Raw genomic sequence first — 21,259 nt, 5'->3', positions numbered from 1 at the left:
AGGCAGGCGGATTTCTGAGTTCGAGGCCAGCCTGGTCTACAAAGTGAGTGCCAGGACAGCCAGGGCTACACAGAGAAACCCTGTCTCGAAAAAACAAAAAAAAACAAAAACAAAACAAAACAAAAAAAGAAAAACCAAAACCAAAACAAAACAAATCTAACAACCAATTCATTATATCCTTTATAAAGATATATATACTTTACTGAGTCTCTTTCCTTATAAACTTGTGGCCTCCCTTCCCCCAGCCTGGAACCTGCTTGCTCAAGGGTGGAGCTACCGGCTCATTCGTCCTGCCACGCCCACTGCTGGAACCTGCCTTTGCTGCCTGGAGGCACACACGTGTTCCTCCTGCTACTGGACCCTGAGTTACTTGGCGGGATATTGGGTTCCCTCCCCCTTCCTTTATAACTGAGTGTCTGGAAATAGTAAAATTGAGCCTTGATCAGAACTTGTTGTCTTGGCTCCATTGTTTCTTCCGCCCCATCTAGATTCCTCTCTTTGCAGCGAACTGCCATTCTCAGTTGAACCGTTCGTGTTGTGGACTGCGGGCAGGCCGCAACATAAACTAATGCACTAGTATTTATTTTCCTGTAAAACATCTTCAATCTTCAGTAGCTCCTTCATTTGTTATTCAAATATAGGTATTTTACAAATTCAAATTAGGTTTGTTTAAAACAAACCAACACAGAATCAGAAGAGGCTTACAGCACTCAGTTAACAGCAACACTTCCTTCCCCTCAGTGCTCAGACCTTAGCTTTATACAACCATTTCTCCTCTCTTCTTCCCAGTATTAGGGACTGAACCAGGGACTTCTGTATGATTTATACAGAGCAAAATGCTCTACCACTGAGCTATAGTCCCAGTCCTCTCTAAACAGTACTGTTAAGCAGCTCTGGCCAGCCTTAGAACACACAGTGTAGTTCTGACAGGCCTAGAACTTGCTTTGTAAATACTTGGACATGTAGGCAGCACTGCAAGGCCTGACCAACAATTATATGCTAATTAGAGTCTGAATTGAATTTTAAATGAAAATGATTCTCACATCAATGTATTTCAACTGTGGTTCAGTAACACTAAATCTTACTAATTAGGCTATATGTGGATAGGACCCTCAACCTCTTACTTTTTTGTCCAAACTAGTTCAGCTCTCACTGTACTCCTAAAATCTTAAATTCAATGCTGCACTGGTAAATATCAGTATTTAATTTCTTAAAATGTCAAATTCTTAATAGTCAATATGACTTTAAAACAAATATATCTGCAGTAATACCTACAATTCTGGCTATCAAAAATGTTGAGCTTTAAAAAAATAAATATTTAGTCTACAGAACATAACCAGCAGCAAGTATTTAGTATAAACCAAACCTTGTATGTAAGACCTTGTCCTCCTTTAAAAATTCATAAATTTCAAGTCAGGCTTACCACAAGTGCACAGGGGACAGCAGAGATGTCGTTTATTTCGAAAATGTGCTTGTGTATATACAATGTATCTGGCACCAACATGTAACACGAGTGTGCAAATGCCTATGCACATGCATACAGAGACCAGAAGAGGATGTCTAGTGTCATCCCCTATCTGCTTGCTACCTTGGCATGGGTCCTCTCTCACCGACTGAAAACTCAGTTTCAGCTAGGCTGACTGGCCAACCAGCGCCCACAACTCTCCGTATCTACCCATCTCTGCCGTCCAAAGCTAGGATTGCAGGTGCACTCAATCACGCCCAGCTTTTTTATCTGGGAACCGGAGCATACGGGCCCAAGTTCAGACCCTCAGGATCCACAGAAAAAATTGTCTGCCATGGCTGTTTGGGACTATAATGCTAACACTAGATGTGGAGACAGATCCAAGCTCAGGTCCTCATGCTTGCAGAGCACAAGTGCTCTTGACCACTAAGCCCTCCCCATTCCCTTCAGAAATATTTTGCTCTGCACTGTGCTGTGTGCAAAGCTCTGTGCTGGGTTCTGGGGACATGAAAGCCGACTCCTGTTGAGTCTTTATACAGAAGCACACTAGAAAGGGATGTGGTTTAATATGTGCTCTCACATGGGGAAAGGAGAGGAAAAAGAAACATGGGCAAGGAGAGAGGAGACATAAGATAAACATGAGAAGGGCTTAGTCTAACAGAAAAGGCTAGAAATGGACAACCATCAGGTAAATAGCAAAGTAACATTTGAATGGTTCTTTGGAGCTGAGCACAAAGAACATTAAGCAGTGAGAGGGTCCAGCCAGAAATACTTGGAAGAAACCTAAAAATTAAAATCCATACTACATTCAAGAAACACAGATTAGAGCAATGGCTCAGTGAGAAGAGCACTGCTGTGCAAGCATAAGGACCTAAGTTCAAATCCCCAGCACCACATAAAAGTTGTAAGGCAACTAACTGTTCATGCCTTAATGCCAACACCGGATGTAGAGACAGACAGACACTGGAAGCCTGCTGCCCATCTAACCTAGCCAAAATGTTGAGCTTCTAGTTCAGAGACTCTTTCTTTCTCAAGGTAGTAAGACAGAGAGCTGCAGCAGACACTGGACGTTTGCCCCTGGACTCTGTATGCACACTCTTTAGCACACAAACCCACATATTCTCGTGCATACACCACACACACAAGTGGACCAGAGAGACAGACACTGAGACAGACAGACACACAGACAGCCAGACAGAACAAGAATATGGCTAGAAGCTGGGTATGGTGGTAAACACTTGTAATCCTGGCACTAGGGAGACAGTAGTTCTCTGGGACTTTGAGGCCAGCCTGGTCTACAGAGTGAACACAGGTCAGCCAGAGCTACATAAAAGAGAAACCTTGTCTCAAAACAAACAAAGAGCACAAGAATGAAATGAAAAAAGTCAAATGAGCATTATTTTTGCATAGTATGCTAAAAAGCTGTCATTTTTAACCAGATGATGGAAGCCATGAGAGGTTTCCTAACAATATAAATATATAATCAGATAGCTATTCTCAAAAACCTGACAGTATACAGGACACATGAGTAGATTAAAAAGTAATAATAAGCAAATATAAAGAGACTAGTACAGAAACAAGAGGAGAGTTTAAAATTAGCCAAAAGTTAAAGGAAACGGAGTAGAAATGTACTCCACATACACTGCAGCTGGGTGTAGTGGATCATGTGTTTAATCCCAACACTGGTGAGGCAGAGACAGGCAAATAGATCTCTGAGAGCTTGAAGCCAGCTTGGTCTACTTAGTGAGATTCTTTCTCAGATTACAAAACAAGCCATCACACTGCAGAGACAGAATTATCTATTGTCGTTAAATATATTTAAGCACATGAAACAAGTTAATGTTCAAAATACTACATAAATATGCATTCATATACGTGCACACAAGCATGTGTATGTTTCTATAGCAGACATCTAGGAACCGGCTGAAGATAAGGGAACTGCCAGAGTGATGCCTCAGTGAAATGAAAGCACCTTACAAAGTAACAAAAAGCCACAGATAAACAGACTGGATGTCCATTACCACAGGAACACAAAGTAACAAACTGACTTAGAGAAAGATGTATCAGTGTAGTGTGGCTGTTTCTCTGGGTTGTACATGACCAGGTCCCATTTTCCCTGGAGCTTCCAATTACTACTCTCAGCTGACTGGGGTGGCACTCCTCAGAGGTGTAGCTGCCTGAGTGAGTCACCCACATTCCTGTAACAACCTGATCTAACTCACTGGGTCACCAAACTGGTCTTGGAAGGAATCCTGTCTTTGTCCATGTTCTCTGCCTGGGAGAAAGAGATGTTTCTTTGTTTTCCCCCATGCAACCGATATTATTAAATGACTGTTAAAACCTCAAAAATAAAAATGGTGACAAAAAGAATATAAAAGAAAAGGTGATAGTGGTGGCCTTATATGATGGTGTCCAGTGGTTTCATAAACCCCTTTGACATAACAGCATTCATGTAATATTATTTGTGCCATGAATATCAGGGTAAACAAACATTAGCATTCATGAACCCACAAATTAATAATGGGAATCACACCCCATTCACAGCAGCAAGCACTACCACTAGTAACTACTCCCCTTCAACAGGCTACAGCAGGAAGAATTATTAAAAGTCCTACCTATATATAGGATATTCTCTAAGAAAACGGACTTGGCCCATTAAGTAAAAGGAGACACAAAACAAGTAGGTGTGGGCATTACCTAGGTTATAAGGGGCCCAAAACAGGTAACAACATACCATGCATCAAATTCTTGACTACACCGTGGTTCAAATGAAAATAGCTATGAATAGCTATTTCAGTGCCTTGCTCAGCCATCATCAGAGAGGCTTCTCCAGCAGCAGATGTGAATAACAGAGGGAGACCCACAGCCAGCCATTCTAGAGAGCGTGAAGGACCTTGGAACACTGAGCCTTAAATAAGGTGTCATTATCAGATCCTCCCCTCAGGGCTCAGAGAACCCCAAGGAAGAGGAGGTAGAAAGAGTTAAAACCAGAGGGGATGGAGGACATCAAGACAACAAGGCCTTCTAAATCAACATGATCAAGTTCACATGAACTCACACAGACTCAGGCAGCATGCCCGGACTGCACAGCCCTCTGTGTATGCACTACATGGGGCTTCCACGCTGGTGTTTTATGAATTCCTGAGTGCAAATGAGTGGGTCTTGGGTTCCCGTGCCTTCTCTTGGGCTTTGCCTTCTGTTTGTCTTTTCCAACTCTGATGACAGTTATTGTTTTCTCTTTTTATATTTTCTTTTGTTGGTTTTATTATTATCCCTCAGACACTTGCTTGCTTTCTAATGAGGAACAGAAAAGGAGTGGCTCTGCATGGGAGAGGAAGGACGGGAAATCATGATCAGGATAGATTATGTGAGAAAAAAAATCGATTTTCAGTAAAAGAAAAAAATAGCTATGAAATTTTATTTGTAGGATTGTTAAAACTATTTTTAGATATTATGTTAGCACTTTATAAACTCCGTGATCCTATCATAAGCTACTAAAATCACTTCACTCCATCACATACTTCACTCCATCCCAAGAAAGCAGCCAACAAACTTACAAACCCTAGGGATTAAGTAACCGCTGTCTTGAGCAAATTTTTAAAGATTTCCACAGTAATAAGAAAATCCAGAAAAACTCCTCTTAAAGATACATATCAACAGTATGACATCCCTATAGTCCCAGTTTACAGAAGGCTGAGAAGGGAGGGTTACTTCTATCTATAAGTTTAAGGCCCTGATGGGCAACATACCAGGGGAAGGGAGGCGGGGGCAGCTGGGGAGTAGTTCAGGGCCAGAGTACTTCCTTGCTGACTGTTCAGTTTCTTCCCCTGTTTCTGTGGTAAAGACCCTGACAAAAGCAACCAAAGAAGAAAAGCCTTAACTTTAGTTTATAGTCAAGGCACAGGAAAGTCAAGGCAGCATTACATCCATGATAAGAAAACGGCAATGAATGAATGCACGCTAATGTTCAGCTGGCTTTCTCTGTTTTATACAATCCAGGATCCTAGAAAGAAATGATGCCACTTCGATTAATGCAACAAGATAATCTCCCACTGGCATGTGCAAAGGCCATCCATCTCCCATGTGATTATAGGTTTCATCAGGTGGTCAAAGACGATTAACAAGTACACCTGCATACATAAAGGCCCAGGTTAGATTCCTTTGTTGTATAGCAGTTTTCTCCTTTGGAAACATTCCATCCTGCATCTTAAGACAGAAAGTAAAACATCTCAAGATAGCCCCAGGAAGTCCCTGAAACTGACCAGATTCGCTAAGTCCCTCCCTCCAAGAGGAAACACTAAAGACTGGAGAGACTCATTCTCAGACAGGCCAAACTGCAATGACTATCTGGAAGAAGCAGAGATCAATCAGCCCGCCTGCCTAGAAGAGGTTCAGAGTCACTTGGAAAGGACACTCCCCAACCGGCTGAGCAGTCTACAGGCTGTACAGTGTGCACCAGGTTCCCAAACGTTGTGAGCTGTCACCTGTGCTGGGGTGGGATTTGGTGATAAAGCTGTCTTTGAGTCATTTCTGCCCCTATAAAGAACCCCTTCGCCCATATTCCTATAACCCCAATAAAACTCACTGGATCACAAAGTTGACTCTGATGATATCCCTACTTTACTCTGACATGGGCTCTCTATCTGGAGTAAGGTGCGTGTTCATGTGAGGTGCACATTCGTGCGTGCATGCTTGTTGCATCTTCCCTAGAAAGAATCTTGTCACACACCCCTGCACTGCAAAAATTCAACAATTTAAAAAAAGTATGTGAAAGATAAAATAAAAACCACAGTGCTGACTGTACATCAGTATTTTCACTGGAACAGTAAGCAGTGTGTCTTAAAATCTACCAGAATACAACCACTCCCGTCTGGAGGGAATGGAAAAAAATATGTAAATATTTTGTCATTCTCAAATGTAGCTCTGCTGAGTCAGATAGAATTAGAGCATTAGAGCAGGCAATACTGCTTCCTAGGTTTATTTTGTACTAAGGACTAAGCTTTGCACTTGCCAAGCCTGCTTTCTATCTCTGAACTATACCCAGCCCAACCTCCGGCTTCGTGCTGAGATACTTTTTACAAAATTACCTCAAATCCTAACTATTTTTTCAAAATAAAATTCCCAAAAAGATTACTAAGACCCAAAATACTAAAATCAACATTTTTGAACATTTTCAATGTTTTAGTTTTCTATCACGGAAAGTGCTACTATACCTGGGCCACTGAGGCATCTTCCTTTAAAACAAACAAACAAACAAACAAACAAAAGATTACTCATTTACTTGTTTATTTATTTAGTGGATGGGTATTTTGCCTGAGCATATATATGCACAATTTGCATGCTTGGTGCCTGTGCAGAGGTCCATAAAGGGCATCAGATCCCTAGCACTGCTGCATCTCCCCAGGGAAAAAAATCTTGTCATACAGCCCCGCACTGCAAGAATTCAACCCTGAAAGGAAATGCCTGTAAACTGCTGTTACAGATGGTTGTGAGCTACCGCGTGGGTGCTGGGAATAGAATACAGGTCTTATAGAAGTGCAGCCAGAGCTTTCCTCACTGAGCCATAACTGCACCCACATCCTTTTAGTTAGGTGGGAGTTTTGGCAGTTTTCCTACTTGATGTTAGATACTATTATAGTCTCTTTCCTAATACAGTAAGAAAAGGCTCTTGCTCTTTATATCCACAATCTCTGAAATATACTTACAAGAGAAAAGTTAATTGGCTTAGAAGATTTTATTTGAAACTTGAATCAGCATTGCATGTAAATCGTGAGGTCAAACCAAAATGTTAGCTCTCTTCTTCTGAGAATGACGTCCCTCCCATTCCAGTAGAACAGTTCTTATTATTGTCTGCTGGTTTTTGTTGCTGTTGTTTGAGACAGTGTGTCCATACAGATCAAGCTAGCCTCCACTCACAAAGATCAGTCCACTTCTGCCTCCAAAAAAACAAGCTATACACAATTATCTCATTTCTGCATCATAAAATGTGCTGTGTGGACTGAGAAATGCATCTTACATAAACTATTGAGAATTTTCTTTCAAAAGTTCCCACAAAGGTTGACCTGAATTTGTCTACTTTAATGGTCGTGATGTTACCACCTTTAGGGATATGGAGATGGAGGAATTAGGAATCCAAGGTCATCTATACTTACACAGTGAGTTCAAGGCTAGCCTGGGCTACAAGAGACCTAATCTCCAAAAAACAAAAACATTTAGGCGAATCTAGCCTTATCAAATGATGTATTTCAGGCAAATGTCAACCCAAGAGTTAAAGTCACTAATAAGTTAAAAACCAAGATACTAATTATATAAAATGGTTGCCCAATTAAAATCAAATGTAAATACCAGTAATAATGAGCCATTCTACTCTTAATTTAGAATAAACAGCTATCTTTTAAACTTACCATTAAATCAACTTTTTAATTCAAAGCAAAGCAGCACTATCCAACAGGACATACTACATTTATTAGGAGCTGCAGACAGCTATTCTTTCAGGGGACTTAGTGCACTGAAGAAACTAATCTGCAACCCTCAAGCACTGCCTCTGCATTCCTATCACACGCCTCAATGCCACCGAAAGCATTGCTAAGTAACACTTCTAGACTACAAGTGAAGCAGAGGGTCCATAATTCTAACAGCAGTAAGTGACTTAGGTTTAATCAGCACAGCAATGTTTCCATGTCTTTTTGTTTCCTGAGTAAGAACAGCATCCACCAAGGCTCACATGCAAAGGAGCACAGTACATCTAAAGGCCCATAGAGCCGGGAAAGAAAAGAAAAACGCTGAAAAAGAAACAAGCAGGACACACACCTTAGTAAGGCGCACTAAGGAACCTGGACTTCATTCATCCTGGGACACGAGGTAAGAAAGAACCTATGCAGCCTACGTTCCTCTGAGCAGTCTGGAGGTGTGACGAAGAACAGAGACCCTGAGAGTCAGGTTTGTGGGCACAACAGTGTAAGCTAGGGAATAAGAGCAGATGGCTCTAAAAGACAACTAGGACACAGAGCCAAAGGACACAGGAAAACAACAGACAGCCCAGAATGACTCCTGCTAGCAGGCTAGGCAACACAGCCGACTGAGCAAGTTTTAGGGAACTGAAAAGTTGAGGACTTTGATAATGTCTAAAGGGAGATGTTGAATGTCAGTAGCTTAGAAGGGAGACAGGATTGTGAAAGTAAAGTCAAAAAGCGGGAAGGAGTGAACCCATTGGAGCATCACTTTGAAAACAATGGTCTCATATGTAAACTGTATGGTACAGCTTGGGGGTGTGGCTCAGTTGGTAGTTAGTACTTGTCTAGCATGCACGAAGCCCTAGGTTCAATTCCCAGCCCCAGATAAAAACGGCATGATGGTACAGGCTTTGCACTTGGAAGGCAGAAGCAGGAGAACCACATGTTCACTGCCAACCTTGGCTAATTAACAAAAACCCAGCCAAAGCTACATGAGACTCTCTCAAAAAGAAAAGGGTAAGGGAAGGTTAACACCCTGGAGAAATGATTCGGAAGTTAAGAGTCAACCCAATCTTGCAGAGGACCAAAATTCAGTTCCAAGGGGCCAATGCCTCTCACTTCCACTGCACACACACATACACACAAACACTCGCGCGCACACACACACACACACACACTTTTAAAAACTTTTTATAAGCATATATTTAATCTCATCTTCCTCAAAGAAACTAAAAAGGGGTAGGAGGTAGACAAGATGTCTTTCTATGTTTTGATAATCTACTGAGACTCTTAATTATATCTATATATACCATATCACAGTTAAATAACTGCATAATTTTAAAATGATAAAAATAACCAATTAACTTGGAAATGAAGTACAAAAAATTCTTAGGAAAATTATTTTCAATTACTACTGGTAAATTAAAAGTAGCCATTAAAGAACGTAAAAGGCCACAGGGTTTCAATATAAAGGTATAGCTTACTCCACTAAATAATCTGGAACTCCTACCTACTGCTGCTAAGAGACAGGAGCAAGTGAAACAAACGGTGAACTCAGCTGACTGGTTGCGTCTTGCGCAAATGAGCGTTACTCAACCTCGCATGAAGCGCACATCCTCCATGTCAGGCGCAATGCACAGACACTTACTTGATACCTAATAGAACATAATTTCCAAAGGACAGAAAACAATTACTCTAAAAATTTAATAAAATTAAACAAGAAAACAGATACTCTAATTCTCATTCAGAATCTACCTATAAACTGACCTTGTTACTAACTTTATGCTTTGCAGTATAGCCTATATTGCTAAATATGTCAGCTGGGGCTGGAGAGATGGCTCAGTGGTTAAGAGCACTGACTGTTCTCCAGAGGTCCTGAGTTCAATTCCCAGCAACCACATGGTGGCTCACGACCATCCGTAAGGAAATCTGATGCCCTCTTCTGGTGTGTCTACAAACAGCTACAGTGTATACTCATCGACATTAAATAAAAATCTTTTTAAAAAAATTGTTAGCTGCTACAGATCTTTTATTAATTAAAGAAAAAAACGTAAACCAAATGTGCTGATGCACAACTTTAATCTCAGCATTGAAGGGACCGAGCTCAAGCATCTCTGAGAATTAGAGTTCAACACAGTCCACAACAGAAAGTTCTGGACCAGCCAGGTTTACACAGTGAGACCTTGGTACCCTGCCTCCAAACAAAAATACAAAGCTACTAGAGATGAGAAAGCTGTCTCACTAGGTAAAAGTGCTGTCACACAAACATGCAAAAATGAAGGCCTGAGTTCAAATGCCCATAAGTCTCATAAAAGCCTGACGTATTATGTGATTGTCTGTAATCCCTGTTCACCCACAGCAAGCTAGGAGACAAAGGTAGAAAATCTGCAGAAGCTCACAGGCCACTACACTGCTGTATGTACCAGAAAAGCAGACTTTCTGGTATGGACCAGAAAAGAGACTGTCTCAAACGGGGTGCAAGGTGAGGACCAACACTCAAGGTGCATGCTGACCCACATTCACACGTAGGGATGTGCAACATGCATGTGCCTATGCACAATTGTTAAAAGAATTATTCCAGTAATGTGAAGAAAATTCATAAAAACTTGCATAAACTCATAAAAGTAATATTTATAAGATCTGGCACATAGATGGCAAAATGATCCCCTTTTTTTGGTCAAAGAAACATTGCCCAAGAAAGGTATATCAGATTTTCTGATCCTAATCTCATTATTTTCTTTAAAAGCAACTCATTAAAAAAAACCTCTATAAAAACGTATTTTACAAGTATGTGGGATGTGTTTGTTTCTCTACTAAAACAAGCACAAACTTGAGAAGAGCATATTAACAAGTTGGGAAGAGCGGTAATTAGCATATTGGAGACTAACATTTCTGGCACACGGAACCTAACACAAGAATGTCTATCCTCTAGTCATGAGTCATGGATTAGGCTGCCTCTCTATTTATTGTGAAGCAATCTTTCAGTAAAAGGAGCAGTAGGGAAGAATACAACATGAATAATGACTTGGACAAGTTCCCAGAAGAAACCACAGTACAGCTAAGTCTGAGAAATGGCACAGTCATACTATACAATATACCAGTGTTCTCTTTTATGAGTTACTCCCAATCTTAATGTCAGAGCAAGTGAAAGTCACTCTCTAGCTCTATGGCTTTCTGGTTTCTGTTACAGTGGTCTGTGGGTGTGCACACAAGCAAGCACACAAAGGCCCACTACAGAAGCAGCTTCTCCCCTGCCACTGCACGGGTCCCAGGGATTAGAACGCAACAGGCTTACTTACAGGCACCAAATGTCACATCCACTGAGCAGCTAGCTCAGCAGCTCCAACGTCTTGTCTTTCTTCCTTTTTTTTTTAAACAGGTTTTAGTAATAACGAATAAAAATGCATCATAAATGTGATCAAAGTGATGCATCTGTTATATCGTTTTAACTGCTGCGTGGTGACACAGAAAGCTGTCTCTTGATACATCCCACCCCAGCACACACAATGACACCAGAAGGCAACGTCCTCTTCACTCTCAGCCGAGAAGTCTGCAACCTCCATCTCGTGAGGACCACACACAAAGCCATCCTGGGACCTCCAAACACAACAGAGGCAACAGCAGAGTTTATGTATATTTAAAGTTCCACTGCTCAAAACATAAAATGTCAAATGCCGATGTCAGTCTACATATCTGCCAAAGAAATCAGACTTTAGATCAGACAACAAGAAAATCAATAAAGTATCACAGGTCATCATATATTTTGCAACCAATTATGAAAAACAAAATCAAAACTCAAATGCTAACTGAGCTTGAGTGCTTGACTTTCACTACATACACTTCAAAAAAAAGGAAAATATGTATGCTCCTTGGCTACTGGAAAACAGAACACAGAAGTGTGAATTCATATGAACTGAAACTAACAACTGTTTTCCAATTCTGTAAGAGAACCAATACATGTATGTGGAAAATGGAAGATATTAAACAGAAAAATAAACCTCACAAAATAAAATATGAAGAGTAAGTCCTATAGTTCAGGGCCCACTCTCTTAAGAACCAGAAATTATTGAACATAGATGGGGGAAACTATTTAAAATGCACCTGGAAGGGACCAGATGCAGAGAAAAAAGAGGGTGGGGATAAGACGGTAAAGCTAAAGCTATTCCCACAGCAAGATTGAGTTTGGAGGTGATGCTGAAATGAGTAACTCACACGAGGCAGGACGGTGGGAATGGATCTGTTCCAATACTGTAAAATACAAATAACCATGAAACACAACTTTCAGAAACCATTCCTATGAAATAGGAAACGTTTAATCAGGTAAAAGAATTACATCTGTAACTTTATGCCTCGCTCTTCTCTAATAACAGGAATTTTTTTAAACCCTTCCAGATAAACTGGGTAGTAATCTGAGAATTGAGGTGAAGGCAGGAAGCTAGCTTTACATTCAAGACCAGTCTAGCTACACAGTGAGAAAGTGTCTTCAAAAACCAAGAGGAAAAAACCTTCAAGATCTATTTGCTAGCTATTAGAAGAATACGATCCTTTATGTAATAATGTTTCCAAGTCTCACCATGTAACAGGGAAAAGGAACAATGCACTGTCTTAAAACACCAACTCCCTCTAAGCACGGTGCTGCACACCCTTAATCCTAGTGCTCCAGAGAAGGAGGCAAGCAATGCTGTAAGCTGGAGACCAGTCTGGTCTAAAAGGTGAGTTCTAGACCACAGAGAGATATAGTGAAACCTTATTTCAAAAAAAAAAAAAAAAAAATTAGTGATGTGTACAACACAATATTATAAAATCCCTAAAGTTTTATGATTTTGACTCTTAAACCTACTGACATCTAATTAAACTACACACATTTCTTTTTTTATTTGAGACAGGGTTTCTTTGTATATCCCTGGCTCTCCTGGAACTCACTCTGTAGATCAGGCTGGCCTCGAACTCAGAAATCTGCCTGCCTCTGCCTTCCAAGTGCTGAGATTAAAGGTGTGTGCCACCTGCACACATTTTCTAACCCTAAAAGAAAAAAAGAGGCCAGTAAGATGAGCACATAAAAGCTCTTTGTTAGGCTTGAGAGATGGCTCAGCAGTTAAGAGCACTGACTGCTCTTCCAGAGGTCCTGGGTTCAATTCCCAACAACCACATGGTGACTCACAACTATCTGTAATGGGATCTGATGCCCTCTTCTGGTGTGTCTGAAGACAGCAACACTGTCCTCTGTCACCAAACCTTTCTAACCTGAGTTTAATCCCTGAATCCTGAAATTGTCTTCTGACCAATATACATGCCTGTGGCACATACACACAAATACATGTGTATGAGCACACACACATTTAAAAACATAAAAACCAAAACCAAAACTCAAGCTGACATGGTAGCACAAGCCTGAAATTCAACATCTGGAGGCAGAGGCAAATGGATTGCTAGTTCAAGACCAGCCTCAGCTACTTAGCAGGACTCTATCTCAAAACAAACAAAATCCTCAATACAATAATATTACCTCACACCTATCGTGACAGCTATTATCAACCAAAAAGAGCAGGTTGAGGAGGCTCATGCATTTAACCCAGCACTCTGGAGGCAGAGGCAGATCTCTGTATTGTAAGCCAGCCTGATCAACACATACCAAGTGAGTTCCAGGACATTTGTACCAGCTAGTTTTGTGTCACCTTGACACAGGCTGGAGTTATCACAGAGAAAGGAGCTTCAGTTGGGGAAATGCCTCCGTGAGATCCAGCTGTAAGGCATTTTCTCAATTAGTGATCAAGGCGGGAGGTCCCCTTGTGGGTGGTGCCATCTCTCTGGGCTGGTAGTCTTGGTTCTATAAGAGAGCAGGCTGAGCAAGCTAGGGGAAGCAAGCCAGTGAAGAACATCCCTCCATGGCCTCTGCATCAGCTCCTGCTTTCTGACCTGCTTGAGTTCCAGTCCTGACTTCCTTTGGTGATTAACAGCAATGTGGAAAGTGTAAGCTGAATAAACCCTTTCCTCCCCAACTTGCTTCCTGGTCATGATATCTGTCCAGGAATAGAAACCCTTACTAAGACAACATTCAAGGATATATAGTGAGACTCTACTTTGAAAAAAAGAAAAATGGCTGGAGAGATGGCTCAGTGGTTTAAGACCAGTGACTGCTCTTCCAGAGGTCCTGAGTTCAATTCCCAGCAACCACATAGTGACCACAATCATCTGTAATGGGATCCGATGCCCTCTTCTGATGTGTCTGAATACAGCTACAGTGTACTCACATACATAAAATAAATAAATAAATCTTTAAAAAAGAAAGAAAAGGTAACAACAATAAGAAAACTAAATACAGCAACTTACAACCAAAATATAAATTTTAAAAATAGTTACATTTCAATCCTGTCTACCCAAACCTTGCCCAGCACAATCCGATCTGGTTCAGGTCTCTGGTTCTGGCCACATTTCTGTCCCCCTCCAACGAGTCACAGAATTCTGCCCCTAACCATCTTCTTGTCCTTTCTTTTAGCCCTGTCCTGGCTACCCCACAGCTATCACAAGGAACCAGAAATTCAGCACTTCTCATCACTCTCTCTCTCTCTTTAGGCTCTTGCTCTGGCTCACATGCCCTCTGCCCCACATGGTTAGAAAATTGTCCATGAGGCTGCCCTCTGTGAGGCCATTACAGCCACTTGGCAGTGGCCATCTCTAGGAAAAGGGAGCAGAGGCACTTAAAACATTTTTAATTGTTTCTTTTTTGTAACATATATTCCTTGTAAAACTGGGGGTGGGGAGCATGGGGTATATGTCTATTTCCATCCTGGAAACTACTGGAATCTACTCCATCTGGAATGCATTATTCTCATTTTCTACCAGGTTAGAGGCCAAATTCTTTAGCCAGGCCTACATTGTTACATCTGGGGTTGTATTGCCAACCTCCATTCTGAGTACTTATGAATGGCACTGCTGGTGTGTTTTAAAAGAACTGTATTTGTTTTGATTCCTCTACATACATTGTAAGACTTGTTTGTTTCTAAACTGTATGGACTATGCTAGTTCCAGTGAATGAAGTCTTTCCTGTCTCACCTTGCAGCACACTGTTCCCAGTGGAGCCCACAGCCCCATCACTACCTACCCCTCCTCAATATGAGCCCATTCTTCTCATCAGGGCAGCTGGGTTTCTGCAGGATAAAACAGGAGCCTGCATTCGCAGCACCACTCAGGAGGTGCTATGGGAATGGCGACACAGTGCAGCCCAGGCTTCTTTCAACTGTTACAGATCTGTCTTCCCAAGTAAAACAGTGTAACACTAAATCTGAAAATAGCAAGACCATCCCCTCCCCCATGGCCCTCTATCTTCTTTATCAAGCCACCTGCTTTTTAAAGCATATGGTTGGCTTGACTTCAGTTTTGTCTACTATTTAAAAAATACAATCATAAAAAAAAAACGTAAAAACCTACATGTACCTTAGCAAAGTTTCTTTTGATTTTAAGTTAGGTATCATTCCCTATTTCAAATCTTGAAAAACTGAAACAGAAGAAAAGTCCATGGTAATGATCCACACTTTTAGTCCCAGTCCTCAAGAAGCAGAGGCAGGCAAATCTCTGAGTTCGAGGTCATCCAGGTCTATAGAGTGAGTTCCAGGACAGCTATGGCTGCATAGAGAAACCCCATCTCAAAAAACCAAACCAAACCAAACTAAGCAAAAGCCACAGAAAAGAAAGAGCTACAAAGCTGTCTCTCCTCTTCTTCCTCCTCCTCCTCCTCACAAAATTACTAAAAGGAATTCTTGAAATCCAATTCAATATTGTTGCTCATCTTCTTTCCTGCCTATTTTGCACAATAGTTTCCTTTTACCATTACAAGCTAAACATCTAGGCTCCCAACAACATGGTATCATCCAAACCAAGTAAGCACAACCTAAAAGGGAAGATGCGAACTACACAGGAAACCTCTAAGCTCAACTCTGTAACATCCTAAGCCTGGGACCATGGTACAAGACTATGACCTGAGCGCTTAAAGAGAATGAAGCAGCAGCCAGAGAGATGGCTCAATGGATAAGAGCACTAAGTAAGTACTTTTCCAGAGGACCTGGGTTCAACTCCCAGAACCCACACAGTAGCTCACAACTGTCCGTAACTCCAGTTCTAGGGAACCCAATACACTCCTAGACTCTGTGGGCACCAGACTTACATGTGGTGCACAGATATACATGCAAGACAAACACTCAAATAAAATAAAATAAAATAAAATAAAATATAAATATAAATATAAAAGATAGGAGTGGGAGAATCACAGAATTTGAGGCAGCCTGGTATACTTAGTGAGATCTTGTCTCCAAAAAGAGAAAATGTAAACGCTATATACAATCAATTAAAGAGAATAACCACAAATGTTTTTAAATGTTATCATAAAAAAAAACGTTTAATAGGAGAAAGCCATCTATAGAGTTTTCTTCTAAGGTATATAAATTACCAATAAATACATGAAAAGATGTTAAATATCAGAAGCCAAGAGGAAAATAAAACTCTCTCAAGAAACCATTTCCACTAGAACAGTTATTCAAAGAAGAGAGAGGGTTGGTGGACAACTTGAAAGGAAGAAGTGCTAAGCTTGGTGATTGAAGTCTCATCCCCAGGACCCACCTAACGGGGAACTGTAAGCGACATGGCACTCCAGTACACATAGGCATGCGTGCACACACACATGCACACAAATAAATTCCAAGTCCTTAAAAGAAATAGAGAACAATGAGTAACGGCAAACACATGCATGGGAGGCTGTCCGTCAACCATGCTCCGGCACAGATGCTGAATCAGCGAGTCTTTGAGAAAGAGATGGACAGAAATTAGGACCAAGACCAAGAGACCCCAACTCAAAAACAAAACAAAAAACAAAACAAAACAAAAACAAAAACCAGGACATGAAGTTGAGGAGGTGATCTGAGAAGAAGCATTAGGGGGGGTAAGGGAGGAGTTGGAGGAGAAAAAGAGTCCAACAAATACAAAACACACTCAATGTGTACATTAGATTCTCAAAGAATAGAATCTTTTTAAAGACAGGGAAGTCGAACACAAACACTAGGTAAAAATGTAGAATGGTGCACCCAGTGTACAACACATCTTGTCAGTTTCTCACAACGTTCTATATTGGAATTACCATATGCCTGAGCAATTCTACGTCCTAGGTATACACTCAAAACAGACACAGACATATGCTCAAACAAAAATGTGTATACATATTTACATTATTCTTAGGTACCAGAAAGTAGAGGGAACACAAATTTTCATTAATGAGTAAACAAAATGTGGCCATACTATTATCCATCCACAATAGGGAATTATTAGCACATACAACATTATATACCTTGTAAGTACCATGCGGAGTTAAACAGGTCAATCATAAAAGCCCAGATTGTTTACCATCCACTGACAGAAGGCAGATAGTGTGTGCCAGAATTGAGAGAGGAAAGGATGAATAAAGACTCCAAAGGGATGGGGCTCCTTTGGGGGGATGAACATCTTCCAGGATTAGACAGTAGTAACAGTTACAAAACACTGAATGTGGGGCTGGTGAGATGGCTCAGTGGGTAAGAGCACCCGACTGCTCTTCCGAAGGTCCAGAGTTCAAATCCCAGCAACCACATGGTGGCTCACAACCATCCGAAACGAGATCTGGCGCCCTCTTCTGGAATGTCTGAAGACAACTACAGTGTACATACATATAATAAATAAAAAAAAAAACACTGAATGTACTAAAACAGACTAAATTGTTTTTTGTTTTTTGGTTTTTTCCTTTATTGAGACAGAGACTCTATATGAAACCTTGGATAGCGTGGAATCTGCCATGTAAACCAGACAGGCCTCAAATTTAGAGGTCCGCCTGCCTCTGCCTCCTAGGTGTTAGCTAGGATTAGAGATTCAATCTATCAGGCCTAGCTTCTTTCTCCTCCTCTTCCTCCTTCTCCTCCTCCTCCTCTTCCTGTTACTCCTCTTCCGCCTCCTTCTTTTGAGTTTTCTATTTTCAATTGTGTGTGAGGGTGGACATGCGCACAAAGTGAAGGTGTGCATGGAAACCAGACTTCAGATCCCCTGAGCTTTGAGTTATAGGCACTTAATTGTGACCTCCCCACCCTGGGAACCAAACTCAGGTTCTCTACACGAACAGTATGCTCTCTTAATGATGAACCATTTCTCTACCCTCAGGCCTTAAAACCCTGTGCTCAAGAGATCCTCTTGCCTCAGTCTCCCACCTAGCTACACAGAATTATGAATTTTGTTATTTAGATTCTACCTTATTAGAAAAAAGCATATTGTGCATGTAATTTTTTAAATATACTGTAAGAAAATTAAACAAAATACTAATAATACTTACCTCCAGGTATCCACAAATAATTTATTTTTCTCTTGTTTTGATCTTGTCTTGACACTAGGTCTCAATATGTGACCCAAGCTAACCTCGAACTATCTGTCCCCCAGTCTCAACTTTTTAAATTCTGAGATTAACATATGCATTATCATACTCAACTCCTTTTTATTTTTCTAAAATCCCTCCCTAACTTTCCTTACTGTCATTTTTATATATTGGTTTTTAGAATATGTAAATTAAAACATTTATGATATTTTAAACTTGTTTAAGAGATGAGATTTTGGTATGTTGCCCAGGCTGGCACAGAACTCTAGACTGAAGCTATCCTTCTCAGCCCAAAGCAGCCAGGACTACAAGTGCAGGGTTTAAAACAAAGGGCTTTTGCTTATTTCCAATACATGATATTTACACTTGTACTTTTTAAAACAAAAAGGGTTTATAAAGTCTGAGAATTTCATACAATGTATTTTGATGCTAATCTCCCTCCCAGTCGCTTCCACATCCCAATCCCCCTCCTGACCCACTAACTCCCTGCTCTCATTCACCTCCATGCAAGCAAGCAGCAGTCTGTGCTGACCAACTAACTCCTTTTGGGTGTGCTTCCTAACCCAGAATGAGATCAAAAGACTAGCATTCACACCACAAAGAAAGCTGCCCCTCCCTCTCACAAAATCTCCTCGGCTCTGAGACTCCATGCCATCCCATCCTCTCCATTCTGGGATTCTGTGGTTTGAATTAGCCCAGGCTTTAAACCTGCTGTCACAACTGCTCTCCGCAACTGTGCAAATACAAATGCCTTCTTGTGTCCAGAAAAATTTCCTTGAAGGAACCCACCACTTCTGGCTCCTCTAATTACACAGTACTTTTATCATTTTAAGAAATGGGAAATGTATACACAGCAAATAGATTTTCCAATATATCTTTAAAGTCCTGCCCTTTTGCATGTGAGCCCTCGGGTTGAACCCTGTTTTTCTTTCACCCAGATTTCCATCTCACAGAAACTGTGGATAGTTAGTAATCTGTTCTGAGCATTACATCCTGGTTTTGCAAACAGATTACACCCCTCCTTTGTCTTTGTAGTATTACCTGTGTCACAACACTGGCCTCATGGGAGAAATCAAACGCTAGTAAAGAATTAATTAATTGGCACAAATGGAAGAACAATGAGAGGAGATCATGTGCCCATGGACAGAGAACAGGCAGACAATGCGTGTGCTAATGAACAGGACAGGAGTGGATGGATGGTCAGACAGGCTGGCGGATGGCGTACGGGCAGGTGGAGACTGTTGGGAAATCACTATCACAGGACTGACGTGGTTGTCTTTGCTAAGTGCCTAACTCCTGTGTATCACTGTATCTGCTTAGCAGGCCTCTCCTCTATTGTCTCACTGATTTTTGATTAAACGTAAACTTCTTCATACTAAACTGTCTCTTGTCTCTTGTTAGTCATTTAGGGAAAAAAATCTTTAAAAAGCAATATAGCTGGAAATAAATACAGCAAATTTACTTATTTGGGGAACTATGAAAGAGACCTTGCATTTTCTCAACTACATCTTTAATACAAAGGCAGCACGATACTTAAACTTGCTGAATTCAGCACATTCCTGCAGCCCTTCAAAGTCCCTATATATTGGTAAGTAAAATAAATGTGTCTCTGAAAGTTAAACTAGAAAAATATTTCCATTATCTTAGTGTAACATGAGATTGTAAGAAAACCTAAGAAGGAAAAAAGAAAAACAGTACATAGTAATAAAAAAAATTACTATAGTGGCACTTGACTGGAATCCCAGCACTCAAGAAGCAGACAAGTGGATCTCTACATACTGGATAGCTTCAGGGCTACCTAGTGAACTGCAGATCAGTCAGGACTACATGAGACACTGTCTCAAAAAAGCTGAACAAATAAATCCTAACAACAAAAAAAAGAAATTCCTGGCCAGTAAAAGCACTTGCTTATCCGATACACCTGAGGACTTCAGTTCAATCCCCAGAACCCACCTCCACTACCTCCTCTTCTTTCTCCTCCTTCTCCTCTTCCTCTTCTTCCTCCTCCTCTTCTTCCTCCTCCACCCCCACCAACTCCTCCTCCTCTTCCACTACCTCTTCATCCTCATCCTCCACCACCTCCTCTCCTCTTCTACCACCTCCTCCTCCTCCACCACCCCCACAACCTCCTCCTCCCCCTCCTCCTCCTCCCCCACCATCTCCTCTTCCTCCTCCTCCTCCTCCTCCCCCTCCTCCTCCATCCTCACCACCTCCTCCTCCTGTACCACCTCCTCCCCATGCTCATCCTCCATCCCCACCTCCCTCCTCCACCACCCTTTTTTCCTGCTCCACCTCCACCCCAGATAAGAGAGTTGGGGGTAGGGGTGGAGATGTGATAGTGTACATCTGTAATCTCAGCACTCCTACAAACAGGGACAAGAGAATCTTAGAAAGTTTGCAAAGTAACTATTAAGTTTCAAACCTGGGACAAGCCTAGTTAACATATGAAAGCAGACCTGGCCTCCAGGTTCTCCTCTATCTCTCAGTCCCAACCTGGGTTACAGGGTATGGCTGGCATACCCAGCCCTCTATCTTGAACTCTGCAGCCCCTCCCCACCCCCAGAGGCTCATCAGACATTCTAGTTACCTGGCTGCTGCACTTGGTTCCCCTCTTCCACAAGGTTTAAGGTCATGACCACTCTGGACTCTCCCAGGTGTCCCTGCCTCTCACTATGCTCTCCCACATAGCTATAATAAACTTTCTCCTCCACCTAAGAACAGTCATGCCTTTCCTTTCATTTCTTTTCTTTATTCACTAACTAGGGCAGACTATAATCACAGAAGCAGAAAGGAAACACTGTCCTCAACAAGGTGGAAGACGAGAACCTAGTCCAGAAAACCTCTAACTCCACAGCAGCTGGGTCATAACAGGCTCAATTCCTACACTCTGTCACTATCAGTTAGTCAGTCATTCAGTCTCTGTGTGTGTGTGTGTGTGTGTGTGTGTGTGTGTGTGTGTTT

The 21,259-nt window shown here is 41.4% G+C and overlaps 1 protein-coding gene across 3 annotated transcripts in view; it reads right to left on the bottom strand.

The window, feature by feature from the left end:
* Cdk19 (cyclin dependent kinase 19) overlaps positions 1 to 21,259 on the bottom strand; it is a 139,852-nt gene that overhangs the window by 103,514 nt on the left and 15,079 nt on the right. The window contains exon 1 of one of the 3 annotated variants that reach the window (XM_029482436.1): positions 11,217 to 11,671. The exons of the other annotated variants lie outside the window; for them this stretch is intronic. The gene's annotated coding sequence lies outside the window, so the exon portion shown is untranslated. Of the gene's footprint in view, positions 1 to 11,216; positions 11,672 to 21,259 lie in introns of those variants that run through there. 3 annotated transcript variants of the gene reach the window in all.

The sequence above is a fragment of the Mus caroli genome, chromosome 10 (genome assembly GCF_900094665.2).
Source record: "Mus caroli chromosome 10, CAROLI_EIJ_v1.1, whole genome shotgun sequence".
NCBI lineage: Eukaryota > Metazoa > Chordata > Mammalia > Rodentia > Muridae > Mus > Mus caroli.
The sequence above is the reverse complement of the archived record's forward strand: the minus strand, read 5'-3'. Positions and strand labels throughout refer to the sequence as shown.